Below are 15,403 nucleotides of genomic sequence, written 5' to 3'. Positions count from 1 at the left end.
GGGTTAAGGGTACAAGAAATAGGGAAACTGCACATAGACTACTTAAACGAGATGAAGTTGTCTGGATGTCTTTAATACCCAAACAATAACCAAATGAGAAAGAAAAAAAAAAAAAAAAAAGTGACACCATGAAAAGTATCTTATATATTCGCTACCGAGTTACTACTCGGTCAAATTTTCAAGCTGTGACATGCAATTAGTAATGCCCAATATAGGTGTTAACAGAGGCCCAAGTAGCCACACTACAAATCATCTCTGGAGAAACATTTCTGAAGAATGTCAGCTAGAGGATTTCTCAATGTAGATCATTAAACAGCTAACCAAGTATAAACCTGAACAATTAATTTCCTCCTTTCATTGCCGAATGGCAAATAAGGCAGGAAGAACAATCTTTTGTTAAGATGAAAAGTAGATGTCACCTTAGGACAGAAATCAAGAACAGTTCTTAGGATTACCCAGTCTTTGGGAAAGACCGTGTGAGGATATTTATGGGATGATAAATTAATTTTTGATAATTTTTATAAAACATTTTAATATTTAATTTTTATTATATCAAACATTGATATATTGGCACGTTTTCCCCTTAATTGATTTTTTTTTTCCTTCTTTATTTTTCACTTGACAGAGCTTAGGTGAACACAGTTGCATTACGGCTTTCACCGACATGAATAAACACAGTTGCATTATGGCTTACGCAGAAGCCCATGTAATCACGGTTCTGGCTAACATGTGCTTTCCTGAATATAAACATTAAGCTGTGTAGCCGTAGGTCCTCTTGTCTCGGTGTCAAGAGTTTTTTTTTTTTTATATATAAACCGTAACTGAATAATATCATACATAGCTTGTAAGTGCTTTACCATTAATATGTATAATAAACAGTGAAAAAAAATCAATAATGGTGTCACATTTGTCGACCTCGAAAGCCCCTTAATTGATTTAAAGTGAAGAATTACCCACTATTTTAACTCTTACAGACCCTGGAGTACGTTCATTTGTGATTATGTGTTAATTACAAAATCTCCATTATAAAAATATAATTTATTGTGGCAATAATTAATAATATGCAACATGCGTGACAATAATTAGTGAATATTTAAGTATAACATGAGTATACAATATAGCATCAGTTATGACACTATTTCAGATAGCTGAATAGCAACATATGTTAAATTAATTATAAAGAAGTTACATGCACAATTACAAATACTTCCTCTAGAATTCAATCAGTTATATCCACATTAGTGCAATTTTAGCAAGATTACAGGAATCTTTCAACTTAAGAATCCCTTGACACAGAGCACAGATCACTGTCTTACACAGCATTCAGCTGTAAAACGTTTGCTGTCAGTTTGAATCACACCGAGTTAACTCACTCACTGCTTGCTACAATTCTCACATGAAAAACACTTTATATTGCAACTAACAAATACAATATTTCTCACAAAGTTCAGTTTAACCATTTTCTTTCCATCCAAGAGGAATAATTCTAACCACATTTTTACACAACAGATTGTTAACTTTCCTGTTTAAAGATTAACTACCGTATATACTAGAGTATAAGCCGACCCGAATATAAGCCGAGGCCCCTAATTTTACCCCAAAAAACTGGGAAAACTTATTGACTCGAGTATAAGACTAGGGTGGGAAATCCAACAGCTACTGGTAAATTTCTGAATAAAATTAGATCCTAAAAAAATTATATTAATTGAATATTTATTTACAGTGTGTGTATATAATGAACGCAGTGTGTATATAATGAACGCAGTGTGTGTGTATGGGTGCAGTGTGTATGAGTGCGTGTTGCAGAGCCTTGGTGGGGGGTGGGCATTTTTATTATTTTTTTATTATTATTTTAGTTAAATTATTTTTTATTAATTTTTTCGTCCCCCCTTCCTGCTTGATACATGGCAGGGAGGGGGGCTCTCACTCCCTGGTGGTCCAGTTGATGGGCACTGTGTAGGAGGAGGCTGGCAGAGCTCTTACTTACCTCCCCTGCAGCTCCTGTCAGCTGCCTCCTCCTCCGCGCCGGTCCGTGCAGCTCCCTCTGCCAGCTCACACTGTAAGTCTCGCGAGAGCCGCACTATGACCCCACGGCTCTCGCGAGACTTACACTGGGAGCTGAGAGGTGCTGACCGGACCGGCGTGGAGGAGGAGGGAGCTGCAGGAGAGATAAGTAAACTCTCTGCAGCCCCCACAGCCCCCTGTCTGTATTATGGCAATTGCCATAATACAGACACTCACTCGAGTATAAGTCGAGTTGGGGTTTTTCAGCACAAAAAATGTGCTGAAAAACTCGACTTATACTAGAGTATATACGGTATTCCTAAATTCAGATAAGTCGATATCTCAGGATAATAGCTTTATATGCTAAATTTGGCAACTTACCAGTAAATATATTGTTCATTTATTCCACCTGCAGGAATGGAATGTGGAACCATAGGTTTCCTCTGCTAATTAGGATTTCAAAGTTTGAAGTCTGACCAGCCTTATCCAGGTATATTTCTGCTTTTAGTAAAAATGTATTTAAATTAAATGAAACCAGCATATTCACCAACTTTCTTGGTAGAAATTCTTTAGGCTTGGAGATATATATAAGAATGCCAACTACTACTTTGTATAAGGGGTTAATTAAATTTTGTGATGCGTTTGACTTCATAAGTCTTATCTTTAATGGGTACCGACTGGCTGTCTGGGTTTTGGGCCATAAACTATGATTTTGACACATTAGAAACATAATGTGATGGCCGATAAGAACCATTCGGCCCATTCAGTCTGCCCAATTTTATAAATAATTTTAATTAGTCCCTGGCCTGATCTTAAGTCTAGGATAGCCCTTTGCCTACCCCACGCATGCTTAAACTCCATCAGTGTGTTAACCTCTACCACTTTAGCTGGAAGGCTATTCCATGCGTCCACTACCCTCTCTATAGAGGCATTTGGCCTCTGTTTCAACTTTCTTTTACAATTAAGCCTTGTAGCAATAGATTAGATTTAAAAAGTAAAATTACTTTAGTATTCTTTTTTCTGCATCTGGTTTTCTTAGTTACGGTCTGATCGTGTGAAACGGTGTGTATTACTTAGTAATTAACATCATGTGATATATACATCTTTTACACACATTCAGCTAATCGTTTACGAATAATGAATATTCAGTGTTATTAACATAGGTACTATTTATACATGGTGAAACATAATTATAGTTAGTATATATGGATATAGGTATATATGTCTGGGCTCTTTCTACCCCCCCTTGTTGCAGACACAAGTTCTTGTAAGAAGAGCCTTATCTCTGGTCATGGTTTACATTAGCTGCATTCCAGAGTTTGAATAGAGAGAAAAAAAAAAGTGTGTCTGAGCTTTTTCATTTTGTTACAAAATGAGTCACATCTGCTAAGTGGTGACTTACAGTATACATTTTGAATTTTAATCTTACCCCAAACTAACTGTCTGCCAATAAAATAGCTGACAACAGGGTACTTTCAAAGAAGAGAGAAAAAGGGGCACATATGAATTGGATCACAGCTGACCTTATTCAAATGTACCAGTTTTGGGATACATTGTGGTCAAAGTTCAAGCGTACTGGCTCTATGAACAATCACTGTGCTTATAGACAATGGCGAAATATGCACGAAACAAATCTGAAAAGTGAAAATCTGAACAACATTTCAAACCCTAGAAACTTTTGGAAAGTCATGAATAACTTACAAACTCCCCCAATCCACTCCCAACCCTCCACTGTCAAAGTGGATAACCAAACCCTGCAACTTTTAGATGTAGCAAATGCCTTTAACAATTATTTTGTCGGATGATCCACCACCCTGATTGCCAAGCTAATAAATTACACATCCTGAAACTACAAATATGGATCAAGCCCCACTAAGTTTGCAAAAATACCCAATATAGAACAGTTCCAATTTTAGACCTTTACCGATTAATGTCATTAAGAAACACCTTAATCTAAAAATGAAAAACCAGTCTAGACCTGATCAAATCTCAGCAATGCTGTTGAAGCTCAGTGCACTGGCAATTGCTAAACCTGTCTCAACCCTAATTAAGGAATCATTGGTATCTGATTACCCAAAATTTGAAATACTGCAAGAGTAGTACCTATCCATAAAAGTAGTCTTTGGTTTCTAACCATTGTCCAATGTCATTGCTCCCAGTAATGTTAAAAATCTTGGAAAAATGCGTCCATATGCAGCTATGAGTATTACCAACAATCAAACTGACCCCCTGATCAATCAGGCTTTCGCCAAAATCATTTAACTACAACTGCCCTCTTAAAAGTTTGCAATGACATCGAAACTGACATGGACAAGGATACCTAACTGGACCTATTTTACTTGATTTTGCAAAGGCCTTTGACACAGTATACCACAACATTCTACTGCACAAATAAAAAAAAAAACCTCAGGTATTGGTGATCATCCGCTAACCTGGTTTCGATCATATGTATCAGATCGATCACAATGTGTGTCCATTTCTGACAGCAACTATCTCCCAGTCACGTGTGGTGTTCCCCAAGGGTCATTCTCGGCCCTCTACTATTCACATTATTTATAAATGATCTGCCTAATGTCTGCAAATTCTCAAATGTACACATGTACGCAGATGACACCGTAATCTATGCAAACAAAATCGCATCTACCGCAGCTTGGGGCTGTGCTCCAAGGCCAGTTCACAGAGGTAGAAAATTGGATCACAAAAAACAAACGCTTCCTAAACACTGACAAAACTGTCAAAATGATCTTTGTAACACTACCTAAATTACACAGATTACAAAATCCCCATCTATGATCAAAACAAAATCAAATGGCACACTGACCACCTTCCACTCTTTAAAATACTTGGTATGTTAGACCTCAATCTATTTCTTTGGCCTCCACATAGAAAAACTTGCATCAAAACTTTATAGAAAACAAGGTGCCCTGTACAGAAACAAATCCTGCCTAAGCCCCACAGTAATTGAAAAGACTGTACAGCTAAGGGAAATCATTGATTATGGGGATGTAGTATATGCAACTGCACCGCACACTCACCTTAATAAGCTTAATACAATGTAATTACGTGACCCACCATTGTGACATGCTAAAAGAACTAAACTGTGTCGCTGGAATCCAGACGCACCCTTCATCTTTTCAGCCTTGTGGGTAAGCAAGTTTTTATGGGAAGCTGCCACCCTACCTGAGCAGAATGCTCTCTTTGGCTGTTCCCATCCCCTAAAACCAGTACCAGCACTTTATTTAGTCTACCTCCATACAAAAAGAAAGCTGCTCGATCCTCTTTTTCCTACTACAAAGCACCCCAATTATGGAATGACCTCCCGCACACTTTCAAATCTTCCACAAGCCTAAAATCCTTTAAGAGATCCCTCTCATATCTCAAAACAGAATGCACCTGTCATGGTTGATTATAGGTTTCTTACCTGTTCTATGTTACATTTTGTATATATTGTGTATTAATATTGTCTTTGTATTTTATTTTACCCTATTGTATCAATGCAATGTTTTGTGGACCCATGACATACTTGAAAATGAGAGAGATCTCAATGTATCCTACCTGGTAAAATATTTTATAAATAAAAGGATAGTGCTAGAAACAAATGTTACCAATAGGAGCCACAATTGATTTAATAGGGGTGTTGAACTGCTTTGAGAATTCTGTCAGCTTCCAAATCAAAGTCTTGTTTATGGTTAGGAAGGGTTAAAACGTGGACACTCAGGGTATTGTAACTCAAACCTTTGCCTACTCCAGATTTCAGGAACTCCAAGATGTCCTATGTGTAGAGATGTGGTTTATCTTTTTAGGGAGTTATCATGAGAAGAAGGCAGTCATTGTAATATGTAGCTGAAGTGGAACGCTTCCTGGCCAGCATAAGAGTATCAATTGGAAATGCATACCTCAGGTTGAATTGCCATCTACATGATATTGCGTCTCTCCCTATGGTCCGAAGATAAAACCTTTTTTTTTTAATTCTTTATTTATTCCAAGGTATAACATTACAGTGAAAGCACAATATATCGAAACATTGTAAGATGTTGTAACATTTTGTATGACATGTCCCCATTACATCTTTAAGAACAGTAGACTGACACTCCTTGCATACTTTTACTACACCAATGTATCTTGGAGTGAGAATAACCTACAGTATAACGTTGACACACTGTCCTCCCTGGTATATTTTAAATTTATAAACATAAAAGGAAAATCAGAAAAGACGTGATAAAGCTATAAATTACCACACAGACATTTCTTTAGTCGAGAGGACATGCCCTATCCTTTCTCATGCTTTCATGTACGGATCACTTAAAAATTGCTATCCGTTTGTTCCTGTGCGCACAGGTCCATGTCCTCTCGAAATGTAAGTTAGTTACATATTGAGTGGTTTTATTTCAACAATTGCGATTAGTTCTCAAAAAAAGAAGTAGGTAAAAAAGAAGATAAGAGAAAAAGGAAAGAGGGGTAAGTAGGAATTTAGAAAATGGGAAAATTAGGGAAGGGTGGAGGAGGGAGGTGCAGGGAAAGCCAGGCCAATCCATATCCAATTGATCTAATCCCATCCAGGGAAGTATCTTTTGTGTGTACCTCAGGCGCTTGCTGCACTGGCTTCCCAAGGGCCCCAAACTTTTTCAAACTTTTTTGTTGTGCCTCTAACCCTGGCTGTTAGGTCATCCATAAGATAATTATCTTTAATCTTCCGAATTACCACAGCAATTTCCGGAGCCTCGCTCCGCAGCCACACCTGTGCCAATGCTCTCCTAGCGGCTAGGTTCACCTTATGCAACAGGGTCTGTTCTGCTTTTGTCCAGTTCTCCATAGATCTAGCCAGCAAGAACACCCATGTGTCCAGCTTAACCTCTCTCTCAAATATGTCTCGTAGCAACTGCGCAATCTGCCGCCAAAAGACTTGTGCTATTGGGCATTCCCACCACATGTGAACGTAAGTGCCCTTGAGTCCGCACCCCCGCCAGCACAGGTCCGTAGTAGTTTGGTTCATACGGCTTAACTTAACCGGGGTAGCATACCATCGAAACAGCGTCTTGTATGCTTGTTCCTGCAGTGAGACACACAGAGGACTGCGCGGCCGCCTCCCATATTTCCTGCCACTCCACTCCCTCCAGTGTCTCCCCCAAGTCCGCCTCCCATTGGTCTATATATGTATGTAATTCCTCCCCATTCTAAAGTGTTATTGCACAACTGTGAGTATAGAAGTGAAATCAGTCTGCTCGGGAATTGTTCCTTCGCACACATTCTTTCAAAGAACGTCATCTGTGCTTCTGCAACTTTTTTAACCTGAGTGTCTTGGGCATAAGCTCTAATCTGGAGGTATCTAAAAAAAAAAATCAAAGGTTCGCAAAGGTGTTTTGTTTTGCAAATCCTCAAACGTCACGCTACGATAAGGCATATTGTTAAGCATGTGCCCTAAATTGACCCAATTTACCTTTCTTGCAGGTGGAAGGAACATGTTTTGCCACCGTGTTCTAGCCTGCTTAGTGCATGCGACACCAATGTTTTCTTACCGGCCGTCCTGCTCCCTCTCCTTGATTGGACTCGCTCATCCCTCAGGTGAACTTCATTTAATCTCCGGCCATTCCTTAGGGGTATCTCCCCCACACCCTCCTACAGGGAAAATTAGGGTAGGGAATGCAAAGGGAATAAAAGGGGAAAGAAAAAGAATAAAGTGGAAAGAAGAGAGAAAAGAATCGAGAAACATTATATACAACTGGTGCCTGGTCTTACCGATAGCCAGGCCTGTGTGGGGTGTGAGTCCCTGTCCCTCCAGTATTCCTCAGAGGTCCTACAGGACCAGGGACTCAGACCAACCCAAATTTTTAATGAGACCGCATCCTTATAATAAATCGTCGTAAGCCTCCGTTGCCGTTACAGGTGCCCAGTAGGGGCATCCCATTACAATCTGCTGAGGGTCAGTATACTTTCATACCTTTCTGGGCTCTCCCCCACCCCTATCAATTCGCCCGTCCCACGATTCCCCCGCCGTCCCGATCCCTTAAAAAGCTTAATGGTGCCACCAAAGATTACAGTAGTGACACAAACGCCTAAGTCAGCCCTAGTAAGCCCGAGCTATGGTGAGTAGAGCATAGCACTATCCCTCACCTCGTGAATATTGTGAAGCCCAAAAAGTATGGTACAGTCCCCTTAATCGGAAATGGGAACTGGAACGGCTAAGATTCATGAGACCCCCCCCCCCCTCCCCTCGCATAATCGCAGATCCTGCGCCTTACAATGTGTTTAAGGGGCCCCCTGAGTTATTGCTTTACTAGGTGGCGCGAGTGACACTTACAAAAAGATAGAGATGGATTATGGTATCCCCCCGCCACGTATCTCAGCAGCTAGCCTCAGCTTAATCTTGATGGCAACAACCCAAAATATAAATACATTTAAGGAAATGAAAGCAGGCCATGCATTAAATGAAGCAATAGTTGTGGAACAGAAAGAAACAATTTATCTCCCTGCCGCAATCCACCCCGCCACCCACAACAACCTTCCCGCCACCCGTCTGCTATTTTGGAAAAAATTTAGTCCAGGTCCCGGTTCGAAATTCTAATCGTCCATGCACAAGCTAGCATCTGCACTGTGCTTCGGTGAAAACCTGGGTGCGGGCATGGATAAGCACTGACTACATGTCCCCAAAGGGGCCCAAAAATAGGAATACCACCCTAAACCTCGTCACAAGGAGTCTTTGCAAGGAGACAGAAGCCTCCCCACGACAAATCGGAGAGCCCCCCCCCCCCCCGAAAGAGAAGCTGAGTGAAAAGGACCCAATTCCAGCGGGCAGAAGAACCCCCAAACCAAAAAAAAACCTGAAAAAACACTGAAGAACGTGCCCGCAAATAGAAAAAATATCCTCCTCCCAAAATCAGGATGCAGAACACCCCCCTGCCAGCCATCCCCTCGAGGAGCTGGCCCCAAAACGGAATAGAATACCCGTCTGACCTCACTCGCCCGCCGTGTACCAATCTCGGGGGAGGGGATGTACCGTCGCTATCGCTGCATCTGGAACCGTGATTCCTCCTGTTTCTTGAACCCCTAGCTCGTGCAGAAATGACACCGGGTTGCCGCCAGGGCCGGACTGGGAACTAAAAGCAGCCCTGGAAAAAAATTCTATACCAGCCCAATAATACGTTGCGCCAGCATAGTTTGCAGATGTAGAGGTAGGAAAGATAAAAAATATTTTTTAAATATATTTTAAGCAAATGTGTTTCAGTCCAACTACCTTGACATACTAAGGAAAGTTTGGTAATGGGACTAAAATGGTGAAATGGTTGCACAACTGTGATGTTATCTTGTTTATTTAGAAGTCCTATGAGTGTGTTATTCACTTTGAATATGTTATTGTGCTAGAATGTGCACCTAGCAACAAGACTGGGCAAATATGCGCTCATTACATATCTTCGATATTAGCGACATTTCTGTGCGCATTGTGTGTGTGTGTGTATATATATATATATATATATATATATATATATATATAAATAATAAACATTTGTTTTTTCTTTGATGGTGAGTGCCAGAGGTTGGAGTGTGTGTGTGTGTGTGTATATATATATCTGTCAGAATTACATCAGTTACAACTTCTATCTGTACATTGTGTTAGCAGGAATGCTAGCAAAATGTATATATTGAAAGCTTTCTCTCCCCTCTCCTCTGAAAAGCCCAGCAGCGATCCAGGAGTATGGGGCATGGGGAGAAATTTCTCAGCCATGGTATTTCAAAGGCTTTAAAGGGCTATGTGCAGCGCTCAGTTTGTGCTGTACATATCTCATCTGTCAGTCTGTGGCCTCTAACTGTGAACCCAGCTGATCCAGGACATTCTCAGGTATTGAAAGACACCTGGTATTTCCTGGTACCATCCAGGATTTCATCTGCATTATGGTCTATGTTGTTACGGAGCATTAAAGACCTGTACTGTATGATGGCATAGTAGACTGTCACGTGGTGGTTAAGGGGTTAATCTAGGCGAAATATGTTTTTAGGGTACTGCCATATAGCAGAATAGCAAAAATAATTGTAAAATACAACAGATATATGCCAAATAAATTGGGGCCCTAAATTCTTCTGTCTTGAGTGTACTTGTGTAAGTAAGTGTCTAAGTATGCAAATGTGTCTGTATGTTTGAGTGTGCCTATTTTGTGTGATAAAAATTAATAATTCAAACCATGTTACTCACTGTTGTCTATTTGCTGACTGTGCTTCAAATTCCTCCTGCTCCTGTCCCACCTCCAGTACTTCTTTTTTTCTTCTTCCTTGCCTGCTGCACCTGCAAACTTCAACCTCTGGTCTCTCTTAGGCATGAGACTGAGCTGAGGGCCTCATGGGAGGGGTGACAGCCTCCACGGTCACTTTGGTGGCCATTTGAACCTTTGACCACTGTGTGGACACTGTGCTTTGATGCTGGGGCTGCCTCTGCTTGATGGCCCTGGTCGGAAGCTCCTGTGGCCTGGAGGAGTTGTGGCCCTGGGAGAACCGCACTGAAAGCAAGTTGATGTTCTCCCTCTCTATCATGCTCCCTCAAAGTTCCCACAATTCCTAGCACAGCCACATCATAGAGTAACCACTACTCTATGGTGTGGCTGTGCTGGGAATTTTGAGGGAGCATGATAGAAAGGGAGAACACCACATTGCTGTTCTTTCTCAGTCCTCCTGGGATGTCCTGCTCTGCGGTCATTATCACCGAGACCTGCCAGGCGGCCACCATCCTTGCCCTTGCTGCGGCCGCGGACAGCCCCTCGGAGTGTGCGCACCCTCGATGCGGCAGCTCCCACTCTGCCTCTCTCTCCTTCATACTCTGAGGGAAGCTACATGGCCCCAGAAGCCGCGGCCCACCGGGTGTAGGATCCTAGAACAACCATCCTTAAAGGCCATCAGCCGAAACGTATGTCCCCACGCATATTTAATGGAATGCCGCTGGAGCAATTCCATTATAGGCCGCCATTCCAGTCGCTGCCTCAGGGTGTCCGGCGTCAGGTCTTGATACAAGGTCAGTTCAGCTCCTTTGTACTTAATTTGGCCCTCTCTCCCGTGTCTCAAAGCTTCTTTTGTTTGAAAAAATTGAAACTTGATGATGACATCTCTGGGCCTGTTATCATTTGCCCGGCGGGCTCGCAGTGTGCGGTGCGCTCTCTCAATATGCCAGTGGTTTTAAGGTATATTTGGGAGGAGCGGTTTAAATATGGAGGAGACCACCTCAATCAGGGAGCCTTCCCCCTCCTGTTCTGGCAGACCCCACAGCCTAATGGTATTCCTTCGCGAGCGGTTGCCCAGGTCGTCCAACGCAGATTCAGCCGCCGCCAACCTAGATGTTAACAGGTTAATTTGAGCAGCAGCCGTGTTGTGGGCTTCCACCATGGATTCCACACGCTGTTCTAGGACTGCAGTTCTGGTCTCTAGCGCATGAATCTCCGCCTTGACTTTGGCGGTATTCCTGGCTATTTCCGTTGCCAGGTATGTCCTTACCTCTGCCAAGGTTGCCAGTATCTGTTTAGTATCTGGCTCTTGGGGTCCAGGTGTCACGCTGGAGCCCGGGCTGGACGGAGATCGAGGCCCTCCAGTGCTCTCCCGTCCGCCATCTTGGGTGGTATTCCTCATAACGCGGGAGGCCGCAAATAGATCCGACACTGTAGTGCCCTGCTCAGTGTGTTTTTTGTTTGCTTTTTCGGGGCCCGTTTGACCATCTCGGGTTCCCCCGCAGGTAGCTGCCGCTAGACTTACGGTCTTATTGCTTTAATCATATACATACAGTGGGTGGAATGTTGCGGTTCAGGATTAAATATGATGGTATTGAGGTAGATGAAGTAAAAGGAGGGAGCCAATTGGAAATAGCTCAGTCCTGACGCCTGTGGGATAGTTAGAAGGGATCCCACTCCCTTCCAAAGTGCAGGTGATGTTCTGTATCTTTCAAAAAGGAATGCCCACGCCAATATAAAATTGGGGACTAAGTCCTTTTATTAGTAAAGTAAAAGTGGATGTACAGCACAGTAAAATGAAATGAAATAAAAATAAAATCAAAACAAACTTGATAAAATCACTAAAATTGTGCTAAAGTAAATAAGTCCACTGTGGGGTAAAAAGAATTACTTGCAAAACGCGTTTCGCCCAAGTCCTGGGCTTCCTCAGTTGCTAAAAGTGTCCTTCAGATGCTTTGTTTATATACCCACTTCAAAGGGTGTTCGTTTCCGGGTTCGCGCCGGTATCTCCACTTCCGGTCGCATATCAATGACGCACTTCCGGTCCGCGGTCCTGTTGTTGGAACGCATGTGCGTTCCAAATCGTCAATAACTTTATTGTTCTTTAGTAAAGTCCCATACACATATCTAATCCAATATCCCCTTAGTAAAATGCATAAAAGAGAAAAAGGGGTTAAATATCTTCATATATAAACCATCCAAATGACCAGAAGTATATAAATAAAGTTAGTATTGGGAATATATGGTAATAGGGGAAATAGTAGACCTGTTGAAAAGATGATCAGCAAGTGTCATCTTTCATAAGTGAAACGTGCAGCATTTACAAGTACATAAAATTAAATAATGTGGTAAGAAACTTGTGGTTAGAGCATCAATGGGAGTGTATAATTTCTAAACGGAATTTAAGGCATAATTCATTATAAAACGAAATTAAAAATTGATTTTAAAAGATTATAAACGGAATTAAAAGCATAATCTAAAATAAAACTTTTAACCATGCATGTTATAAAAAATTGCATATTTCAAAGTCTGCATTGAGGCCGTTGGGTATGAAGGTGTTGAAATTAAAAATGAATCTCATCTCTTCTTTACCTAGTTTGTTAATATAGTTGCCTCCCCTCCAATCATTTTTAACTAATTTTATTGCACAAAAGAATAGTCCTGTAGGGTCCTGGTTATGTCGAGTTTTGAAGTGTTGAGAGACAGAGTGCGTTTCCAGACCTTTTTTTATATTGCGGACATGTTCTGCAATCCGTACATTTAGGGGTCGTATGGTTCTTCCTATATACAGGAGATTGCATGGGCATTTTAGTACGTAAACAATTCCCTTCGAATGGCATGTGAGGTGGTCCTTAATTTTATACGATCGACCTATTATTGCACTTATGTCTATGAGGTGTCTTTTTCTGTTTTTAGTAGCTCTACATGGTAGGCACTCTCCACACCCATAAAATCCTATCAGGTCATTAATAAAGTGCTTAGGTGTTGTGGTTTCTAAATTGCTTCTAACCAGCACATTTCTTAAGTTGCTGGTGCCTCTAAAAATCATTTTTGGTTTGGGAGGTAAAATATCCTTAAGTATGGGGTCGTCCTTCAGAATGTGCCAGTGTTTGTTGATGGCTTTCTGTACTTTTCTAGTGTTTCCATTATATTTACTAATGAAAGGAACTCCATCGTAATTGTGTGTCACTATTTTGGGTTTGTATTTTAAAAGTTGGCTTCTTTCCAGGAGTCTAACTTCTTCCATATCCTTCCTTAGGGCGTCCTCATTATACCCTTTCTCTATGAACTGTTGTTTTATGTACTCGGCCTGTTTGGTATATTCCGTTTCCTCTCTACAGTTCCTCCGGATTCTTTTAAGCTGCCCTTTGGGGGCATTAGTTAGCCAGGGCTTATGGTGGCAACTATTTCTGTTAATGTAACTATTAGAGTCCACCGGTTTGAAGTAGTTCCTAGTAAAAATACGCGATTCTTTAATATAAATATTCAAATCTAGAAAATTGATGTTGTTACTCACATCGCTAGATAATTTAACGCCCCAAACATTAGTATTAAGAAATTCTAAAAACTTGGTTAATTCACAACTACTGCCTGTCCAGATAAAAAATATGTCATCTATATACCTGCGGTAGGACACCAAGTTCGCCCTCCATTCATGGCCACTAGAAATAAAGGATTCTTCCCAGTATGCCATGAACAAGTTTGCGTAGCTGGGGGCGAACTTGGTGCCCATCGCTGTACCGCAGATCTGTAAGTAAAAACAATCCTGAAACCAGAAAAAATTGTTGTCCCTACAGGACTATTCTTTTGTGCAATAAAATTAGTTAAAAAGGATTGGAGGGGAGGCAACTATATTAACAAACTAGGTAAAGAAGAGATGAGATTCATTTTTAATTTCAACACCCTCATACCTAACGGCCTCAATGCAGACTTTGAAATATGCCATTTTTTATAACATGCATGGTTAAAAGTTTTATTTTAGATTATGCTTTTAATTCCGTTTATAATCTTTTAAAATCAATTTTTAATTTCGTTTTATAATTAATTATGCCTTAAATTCCGTTTAGAAATCATACACTCCCATTGATGCTTACCACATTATTTAATTTTATGTACTTGTAAATGCTGCACGTTTCACTTATGAAAGATGACACTTGCTGATCATCTTTTCAACAGGTCTACTATTTCCCCTATTACCATATATTCCCAATACTAACTTTATTTATATACTTCTGGTCATTTGGATGGTTTATATATGAAGATCTTTAACCCCTTTTTCTCTTTTATGCATTTTACTAAGGGGATATTGGATTAGATATGTGTATGGGACTTTACTAAAGAACAATAAAGTTATTGACGATTTGGAACGCACATGCGTTCCAACAACAGGACCGCGGACCGGAAGTGCGTCATTGATATGCGACCGGAAGTGGAGATACCGGCGCGAACCCAGAAACGAACACCCTTTGAAGTGGGTATATAAACAAAGCATCTGAAGGACACTTTTAGCAACTGAGGAAGCCCAGGACTTGGGCGAAACGCGTTTTGCAAGTAATTCTTTTTACCCCACAGTGGACTTATTTACTTTAGCACAATTTTAGTGATTTTATCAAGTTTGTTTTGATTTTATTTTTATTTCATTTCATTTTACTGTGCTGTACATCCACTTTTACTTTACTAATAAAAGGACTTAGTCCCCAATTTTATATTGGCGTGGGCATTCCTTTTTGAAAGATACAGAACATCACCTGCACTTTGGAAGGGAGTGGGATCCCTTCTAACTATCCCACAGGCGTCAGGACTGAGCCATTTCCAATTGGCTCCCTCCTTTTACTTCATCTACCTCAATACCATCATATTTAATCCTGAACCGCAACATTCCACCCACTGTATGTATATGACTTGCTGTGATTTTTAGTGTGGATAGAGAGGTTACCACACGGGTGTTTTGAGTGTTTTTGGTATCCATTTGGGTAACACACTGTGACTCTGTATTTTCATTTGTTTATTGCTTTAATCCACTGTTGGTCCGGCGATCCCGGCGGAGCTTCACTCGGACACGTCCAGCTCGCTCCAACCGCAGACCACGCCCCGGATAAAAACTTCTTAAGTACGTTTTAACTTACTGTTGCTGCGATTGGCCATCAGATCTGCTTGAAGGACGTTCCACTTTGCCATGATCATCTGGAAAATATCGT

The 15,403-nt window shown here is 41.0% G+C and overlaps 1 protein-coding gene across 1 annotated transcript in view; it reads right to left on the bottom strand.

Annotated features, from left to right (window-relative positions):
• Positions 1-15,403, bottom strand: part of LOC134602725 (nuclear factor 7, brain-like) — a 67,861-nt gene that overhangs the window by 12,112 nt on the left and 40,346 nt on the right. The window lies entirely within an intron of this gene.

This window comes from Pelobates fuscus, chromosome 3, assembly GCF_036172605.1.
Source record: "Pelobates fuscus isolate aPelFus1 chromosome 3, aPelFus1.pri, whole genome shotgun sequence".
NCBI classification, from domain to species: Eukaryota; Metazoa; Chordata; class Amphibia; order Anura; family Pelobatidae; genus Pelobates; species Pelobates fuscus.
This window is presented reverse-complemented; position numbering and strand designations above follow the sequence as displayed.